Source organism: Meleagris gallopavo (assembly GCF_000146605.3).
Source record: "Meleagris gallopavo isolate NT-WF06-2002-E0010 breed Aviagen turkey brand Nicholas breeding stock chromosome 2 unlocalized genomic scaffold, Turkey_5.1 Chr2_random_7180001854141, whole genome shotgun sequence".
Lineage (NCBI taxonomy): Eukaryota > Metazoa > Chordata > Aves > Galliformes > Phasianidae > Meleagris > Meleagris gallopavo.
This window is the reverse complement of record NW_011093797.1, coordinates 1,570-10,622: the sequence shown is the minus strand read 5'-3', so window position 1 is coordinate 10,622 and position 9,053 is coordinate 1,570. Positions and strand designations below refer to the sequence as shown.

Below are 9,053 nucleotides of genomic sequence, written 5' to 3'. Positions count from 1 at the left end.
TGGAACCAGGGCTACCAATTATTTACCTTCTTGTGGTGATAAATTCTTTGAAATCATGTTTGTTTCAAAATAGATCACTCTTAGAGAACACCAAATGCAAAAGCAAATGAAGAATGAGCACCTTCTGAGGCACCCAACTAGTAAAATAGCTGTAAGGGCTTTGTATGTATTTCCAGTTTATATTTCTCATTTTTTATGTTATATAAAGATAGTATTATAAGAACAAGAACTAAGTGCAAGCAGGCAGGAAGATAAGCTTTGTGCCTTAATGTACTTCCTGAGTAGCTGATAATCTCAAACTTCAATGCTGCATTAATGCTGGTTTGCATGGAACAATCACACAAGTTGTGCAATAATTCCAAAGAGACTTTTTAACAGTCATCTCTTCTTAAAAATGTAAAATTAAATACGAATGAACAATCGTGCCAGAAAGACCTCATTCATTTTGCTTTACTTCATTCTTCCTACACTCCATTTCAAGAGAATGTCTCTGAGTAAACAGCCCCAACCTCATACAGGACAGTTGCTTTTCCACTACACTGAATGTAGACATTTGAAGCTGCACAACAGATGCCAGCACTGCATGTATTGGTTCCAATAACCATCTAAGCTAACCATTAATTGCAAAACAAGTTTTATCTCCACTGCTTCTGAGGACTGTTTTACCCAACTTTGTCATTTTTCCAATGGAAACACTTGCCTGCTGGACAAGTCCCAGTTTAATCACATTCAGAATGCTGCTAAGAGAAATGCCAAGCAACTACTGCTGCCATGTAGGAAAAGTCAGTCCAGTCTCTTCTTGTGAAGAAATACTCTCTTCAACAATCAGAGCTGTGCTTATCACAGTACACTTTGAAGCAAACTGGGCTGACTGATAGAGGATAGGGTGAGGTTTGCAATGGCTTGGTGGAGAGGAAGGAACTGGGTGCTTAGCTCATCCATGCTCGCTAACTTGCTAGATATGTACCTTACCTTTTCCACATTTGTAAGAATTAAAGTGTTGCATAGGAACAGAAGAAACTAATGCTCTCCGGTGTCATCATGCTATGAAAATCCCACAGAAGGACAGTGTTACCTTCCTGGCAGACCATTCATATGACTTCCATAAGCAAATGAAGTCTACAGCAATTACTGGACCTACAATTTTCGTTCTCAAATGAAACTGCAGAAGTATCTGTATGTATGCCTTTTTCCACAGCAGCCTGTATTCCAGCCCAAAGCTTCTGAGGAAGAAAACTCAAATGAAGACATACAGCATATAACAGGACCGTCTCTTGGAGGGTGAAAAGGTCTGATGTTAAATGATAAGTCTTGGAAGAACCAAGACTTGCCACAGAGTTCTGACAGAGACTGTGACTGGAACACAGATGTGCTGTGTGACAGACACCTGTGCAGGTGAGACCTAGGATAAGAGGACTATGATCACCCATGACTCCCAGGAAGCTGATGAGGGAAAAAATGTACTTGAAAATATATCTAGGCTAGGCTGGTCTTGATAGAGGCCATTATGTGTGTGGAAAAAGTATAAACACTGGTGTAAAGGTCCAGATCGGATGAACTGCACATGCTTATGCAACAAGGGATAGTAATCGCTCTAAAAATAAGAACCTGACCAAATAAACTGAATTATTACACTGTCTGTCAAAGCTTATACACAATCACATCATTAAGGAATGCTTCCTTACTCTTGCACTGTTCCTTCCTACTAAGCAGGTGTCCTAGTGCATATTTCTGCCACTATTGCTAAGCCAATGCACACAAATGAACCTCCCAATAAAATGGTGTAAAGTACAAATTCTCTTGGTTCTAATCCATAGAATCACAGAGTATCCCTTGTTGGAAGGGTCTTACATGGATCATCGAGTGCAACCCCTGGCTCCATACAGGACCACCCAAAATTCATACCCTAGCATTGTCCGAAGGCTTCTTGAACTCCGGCAGCTGGAGGCTCTGCCTACGGCCTTGGGGAATCTGTGCCATGCCCATCACCCTCTGGTGAAGAGTCTTTTCCTCACACCCAACCTGACCCTCCCCTGACTCAGCTCTGTGCCATTCCCTCAGGTCCTGTCACTGTCACTAGAGAACAGATCTCAGTGCTGCCACCACTCTCTCCTTGTGAGGAGCTGTAGGCTGCCACGAGGCCTCCTGTCAGCCTCCTGAGCTTTGGGCTGAACAAACTAAGTGAATACAGCCCTACCAGGGAAGACAGTACTATCCCTGGATACACTCAATAGCCATACTCCATGAAAAATTTATCAAGAACAGTTAGATGAATAGATAAATCACCCCAGAAGTGATAAAACTAGAAAGCAGGAAAGTAAACTTAGCATACAAGAACATCTTGTTACTTCTGGCTATGCTGTGCAATCCAATAATATGACTTAAGTTCATACATAGAGATCAGAAGTACAATTAATTAAGTAGATTAGAAGGCAAGTTGCCCATATGAAATGTTAAAAAACACATACGCACTTCATGTTAAGGCACAGGGTTTTTACCTGCAGAACTAGCCTACTCTCATCATAGCAGGTCAATTTTGTAGACAGTTGACCAACGTAAGGACCAAACTGTGTTCTCTTCTGTATTACTTTCTTCGCAAATACTCCAAGGACTGTAAATAAAAAAGACCAGACTACTATTAATGCAGACACAATGATCTATTTCTTGTATAGTTACAGTTAAGAAAATGGATTTAAACATAATAGTCCTGAATGCATTAATTCTTCTTCAAGATAAATATACCAGGTAAACCATTCAAAGTGTTAAGAGTCTGAAAAGGATCCAAGTCTATAAAGAGGCTTTGTAAAAATGGAACTTACATTGAATACAATTGACAAAAGTGCTTAAAATCCACAACAGGACAGTGACATGCAATTCTCAAATGTGCTGATTGTCTTCAGTGTACAAGATGTTATCATAGCACTATGCTTATAGAGATAGTTGAGAAAGTTGTCATCTCCCAATATTAGAGAAGATCTATAAAAACACAAAATTACCTGTCTTACTCATCTCGTTATCTCCTACCTATAGCCAATGGTGTACCGTAACAGGCATCTTGCTATTCCCTTTCTGAAATGTCATCTAGGCAGAACTAATTTTACACAGCACACTGAGCATGTAGTTCACTTGCTCAAGCTTGAGCATTCAAACTTTCTATAATGTGAGTCGAAGATGCTGCAAAAAGTGATTTAACACCCTATATTCTTTCGAGTTTACATGCTGGATGAGAGATGTTACTTACCATTTTGCTTCTGGCCTTTCACTGAATACACTTTCTTGTTTTTCTGCATGGCTTGGGAAAAAGATATGCAATAGCGTACGGCTTTTACTATTACAAATTCAACATTCATTGTACTTGTATAAACTCAACAGAGCTAACAGATAGCTTCCTATTAAATATCACATCAGCTCCAAAAGATATCCAAACATCAGCCTATGCACTGAAGGTACTAGAAATCAGTCATAAATAACAGTAGCTGAATCTGAGGTTTAGTTAGATAATACCTGAGGACTATGTCTTAAGTAATGCATAAAAAAGGGCTAGTGTTAGTATTGCTGGCCTTCTCTTTATGAAATGTGGGAAAAAAGCTACAGTACTTACTCTGCTGGTTTCCAGCTCGCAGCTCCAATACTCGCAAAGTAAGGTAGTGAGGTAGGGTGAGACGGGCTCGGCTAGGAATAACCCTGTCTTTAGCCCTGATGAGTGGTCCATGAAGTTTGCATTCTCCTATAAGGCTTTTACCGCAATCCTCACACCCTACAAATCCAGGAAAGAGAACCCATTACTAAAAATGCAGTATTTCTCTCCAATTTAGTCTCTAGTAATTGTCTTGGTTGAGAACACATATTAGATTATCAATGTTTTTATTTACAGCACTTTTCCACGTTAGGTACAGAAAAGACTATCTGAAAGCCAAAACTGAAATAGGAAGGTTTGAAATAAGACCTCCAGTTTGTGTATTCCCTCCTGTGTGCACTGGTAAATCCTGACCTCTGAAGATTTATACACAGCTCACTGGGAAATGTTGTCAACAGTGACTGCGGAGACTAGGATGGCAGCAAAACTGGAGCTCAGAGTATGTGCACCTTTAAATCAAGGTATGTGCATTTATATATAGATGAGAATGGCAAGGTTGCTAGTAATAATCAAGGTAACTTGCAGAGATCCAAGAAGCCCAGGAAAGATCATTGTTTCTTTGTGATCTTGCACAGGCCCTGCTGAGTAAAAGATGAGACCCTTAGTGTATCATGAAAAATGAGTATAGTAGGTGTTACAGCCACAACTCAGTTGACAACCACTAAAGGCAGCATTCCCAGACTGTGCTGTCTATGGAAAGCCAAAAGGCACACCACATTTCCCAGGCATAGTTTCACAGTAATCGCATTTGCAGAATACATGAACCATCCACAGAAGTCACTAATGAGAAAGACGTCTGCAAATACTGACATTCTCCCAGCACATTAAGGTATTTTTGGTTCAGCGTAGCTCAGGCTGGTTGCCAGGGAAACTCGTATTGAGCTGTGACAAAATGTGGCAATGATCCTCTTCAACAGAAGGCATCCAAGCACTGGAATTACACAGAGTGATGGGAAAAACAGTGCACAAAACCTTTTTGTAGACAGTAGAAACAAAAGTAGTGAACCAACAAATCATCCATGACTACCTTGTTTTGGTTTACTTCTGAAAATTCTTTTGAGCAAGTCTATTCAAGTAAGTGACAGTAAGCAATGGAAGAATGAAGCCAGAACACGCAAGAGAATTTCAGGGAGCCAAGGGAAGCTATAGCAAAAACTGGGGCTGGCAAGATGACTCTTCAGGTCAGGCTGAAGCTAGAAGCCAAAGAAAGAAGCATAAGGGCTCAGAGACAACATCTGGAGAGACACTGGGGACAATCCTTGAGAAAGGACAGTGTCACAAATACAGTATTCAGCACAGCTCCAAAAGGTTTCCATTTGTTAACTAAAGTAGGCACTAGAATAAATTACATGCCTTACAAGTCTAGTCCAAAATCTCCCCAGATAACTCCCAAGTGTTCCTACAGAGTTTTCTGGGCTTTCCATCAGCTGTAAATGAGGAGGTAGACCTGTTTATTTGTCAAGTTAAAAACACAGCAGTAGTCCATATTCTTCAGTATTTTGGGGATCACATAATAGTTTTCTTTTTTCATGGCTCCCAGACTGCATGCCTGCACTACAAACAGCTGAAATCTACTTTTTTTTTTTTTTTCCTGTTAGAGCTACAGATAAAGAACATGCCACTCTATAAGCATCACTGAAAATGCACACCCAAAAAAACCCTAAATACAGCTGCAAGACAGATTTTTCTTGTTACACACTGCTTTATGTATCTGAAGGTCCTTTACAGCTAGGCTGCAAGAAAAGAAATATTTTCACAGTGGTTTAACTTAATAGGCTTTTAAATAGATTACCAACAATCTATGTCTTCTGAGGGCAATGAAATTATTAGGGGTCCTCTACCAGCTTCCTGGGCTTACCTAGAATAATAGCGACTTTGTTTCGAGTTGTGCAGCTCCTGCTTGGAGAGTTGTTCTATGCAAACAGCTGAAAAACATTACCAAAAGCAAAAGGGAGACAAAGAGCTGCTGTTAGAGGGAGGATGTATCTAATCGTAAAGTACACGACCTTATCACTCCATGCCATGCCACTGTGATTCATCGCAGCCCAGCTCCTGAGCAAACCTTGCAGCCCTCCTGGGGCACTGCTGCTGCGGAGGACCTGGAGCAGGCAGCGGGCAGGCCAGGAGGAGAAAGCATGGAAAACGAGCGCAACGGGCCTCCCCTGAACCAGCCTCCAACATTACCACTACTGTTCTGTCAATTAAATCCCACTGCTGCACGAGCAGCTGATTTGGTTTGAATTTTCCAAGCAAGGTGGCTCGATTGGAAAGATCTGCCACCAGATACTCTCAGAGACTGCAGTGTGACCGCAATATGAGTTCATCGAAGGCAGTTTGGCTGTTAACTTGTGAAAGCCGGCTGGTACAGCCCCAGTAACTGATGGTGACATCCCTGCTCCTGACCCAGTGCTTTCCACCACCTCCAGGTGCCCCCACAAGCACAGCACTGACCTCGCAGCAGGCCTCCATTCACAGTGGGGGAAGATTAGGTTTCAAAATAATAAAAACATAATGCTCTCTGCCCATGGAAGTGGTGGAATCACTAGCCCTCGAGGTATTCAAGGAAGATTTAGACACTGTGTTGTTCTTTAGTGAGAACTACTGGTGATAGACAGATGGTTGGACTGGAGGATCTTGTGGATCTTTTCCAACCTTGGTGATTCTATGATTCTCAAATTGAACTTTATAATGTACATGGAGGATGCTCCTTGAAACTGAAAATAATGCTAGCGCAAATAAATAGCTGAGAGAAAGGTTTCTAGCCAAGACTGGGGTGCTGGCCTGGAGAATGTGACAAACCAGCTGCCAGACCTGGAAGCAGCTCTCAATTAGGACACTACTCTAAGCTAATTGGCTTCCCCACTCACTTCAGCTGGCACTCTGGCAGCCTGGTATCTCTTGATACATGCACTCATTAAGCACCTTACTGCAGACTCCAGCCTGAAGTCTCCATGCAGCATCATGAAACACCCAGACCTACCCAATGTTTGCTCTACGATCGTCTGCATTTCCTGATGTGGGATATGAAGATTGCTAGCTGATCTAGCGATTTAATTGTAGTTCCAGTCCTCGAACTACATTTACTTCATGGTGTTTCTGATGTCATGCTGATGCACCTGATACCCTGACTCTGAATGCATATCACATGCTGAAAATTGCTGGGTATACCAGAAGCACAAGACCGGGCCACTGTAAATATGGTAACTGCTGAGAGTGTCCACAGCCTTAGTTAATCTTGTGGGAAGTGGAGGTCTTTGCAATTTCTTCCCCCAAAACTAACAGCACAAAGTTGTCTTGTTACATTCTTCCTTGGAGATAATTTCAGACCAACTCACAGTCCTTCATAATTCAGTGCTAAATTACAGTGCAAGAAATGCATACGTCATTACAGCTTCACAGTGGCACCAGTTTGCAACACTCAAAACGCATTTCTGCTTTTTGTTAGGAACATTAGTATACTGCCTGATGCTTTTACAGTCTCTCTGCTCCCTTAACTTACATGTATAGAAATCAGATTAATGGATTCCATGTCATGTTTACAAGAATATGTGATAATGCACAAGCATGCAAGGAAATCATAAAACCGCCTTCATACCTCTGCTTTGTTACTCCTTTAATCTATAGACAACAAAAATAAATGAAACATTCACAGGAACTACAAGCTGTAAAAAGCAGATCATTACCTTCAGAGCAACAATGCTATAGGATCCCCTACAGGATATTCATTCCTTCTTTGCCTATAAAGAATTTCACAGAGTTCCAGGCAACACTTTATCTACCCGCAGATTCAACCACACAAGCTAGCAGATCCCATAACCAGCACAATGTTATTCTGTGTGCAGCACGGCTGGTTTCTGCCTGGCTGTCAGGAGGCTGCCAGAAGCCACAGTGCCCACAGAACACACTTCCACCTGCCAGCTGACCACAGCAGGCCGACTGCCATACCTGAGCCATTCTCAGTGTAGAGGTGCTTCCTTCGATCCAAGTGACAGCTCTCCTTGGCAATCCTGCAGACTACAGACTGGCCCGTTCTCCTTTCCCTCAGGACAACCGCAGGGCCATCAGCCCTTCACGGGGCTGCACTCCTGCAGGTAACAGCAGCCAGGCAGGACTTCAGCAGTTAACAAACACGGGTTTCCAAAGCAGTGGCCCGATCCCTGGGCAGTGCCACCCCCACAGACACAAGCCCGGCCTCAGGAGAGATCTCATTAGCGTGGGCACAGCGCCACGGGCTGCGGTTACACGAAGTCCGGTTGTGGAGATAACAGAGCTATACATAGCTATACTAGGAACGCAATCACTGCCACAAGAGCCCGAGCATACCACCAGCTCCTTGGCCAATCAGCTCTAGAGCACAACTTTTAAAAAATCGTTTGCTAACAACCAGATTCCTATCAGGCAAACTTCCTGAATCTTCTCCAACCTCTGCTCTTAAGGGATGTTACGGTACCTGAATCCTCCTTCAGTGTCTCTGAAGGCGTCTGCAGTACTTCTTGCACGCACTGTGAGCACAGAGGTAACTCTTTCCTTTCACAACACCCATTTCTTGCAAAGATGCACTGCAAGAAATGACTGTTCTGCTGAGCAGCGCTCAAAATTTGCTGTGCAGTTTTGCAGCATTAGAATTAGCTCCCGTGCACAGAGGGAACAAAGATCAGTGTACACAGTACTCCAAATCCAAGTCTAATTACAATCATAAGATTTGCATAGCAAACAACAGTAATTTACCCCAAAGTAAAACTGTGCTGCTTCATTACCCTTGCCCTGCTTTCATGTACAGGGACATCACATAAATATCTTGTTGAAATTTTCTCCCTTAGCATACGTTGCATTTGCAGTATTTGAGTTTTGATTCTTCTTGTGTAAAAGTATGTGAGGCTTTCCTTCTCTGTCGTTTGTTCTGAGGCATCCATTGCTGGAAAAACTTGAAAAGCTTGTTCCAGAATATTATTTATTTGGCAAAAATTCAAATTACTCAATTAGCAAACAATTAATCCCAAGTTATTTTGCCATTACTGTGGGCCACTGTCACACATTTCTTCTGGAAAAAACGTTTATGAAAGAAGTCTTACATGTCCTAAGTTTGATGCGCAAAGTACATTCATTTACAAAGGAGTTGAAGCTCTTAACCGATTAACAGTTGATCCAATTTATATTGAAGTAGAACTCCAGTTACAGTTACCAGAATTCAGAATATTAAAAAAATTATTCTATTCTAACATCTTTAACTTCTGATATTTTGCTGCGCTACATTTTCTATTGACTGACAGCCCTTAGCTGTAATAACTGTAATAACTGCTCCTTAGGCCAGCATGAAAGTAGTTGAACTTCATTTTCTCTTGTGTCTCTTCTATCTTGTACAAGAACACCTTCCATTAAAAGAGAGCTACTGCTGCTTAGCTAAACACACACAAAA

General features: G+C 41.9%; 1 long non-coding RNA gene across 3 annotated transcripts; it reads right to left on the bottom strand.

Annotated features, from left to right (window-relative positions):
• LOC104915418 lies at positions 1–9,037 on the bottom strand. Of its 3 annotated transcripts, XR_002110176.2 has the most exons (5): positions 8,088–9,037; positions 7,583–7,722; positions 5,496–5,562; positions 3,602–3,757; positions 1–2,611 (listed from the first exon to the last, which is right to left on the bottom strand). It is a non-coding gene; the product is annotated as an uncharacterized LOC104915418 (long non-coding RNA). The 3 variants fall into 3 exon arrangements; XR_796352.3 differs by lacking the exon at positions 7,583–7,722 and having other exon boundaries at positions 8,088–9,035; XR_796351.2 differs by lacking the exon at positions 8,088–9,037 and having other exon boundaries at positions 7,583–8,078.
• Positions 9,038–9,053: the final 16 nt, after the last annotated feature.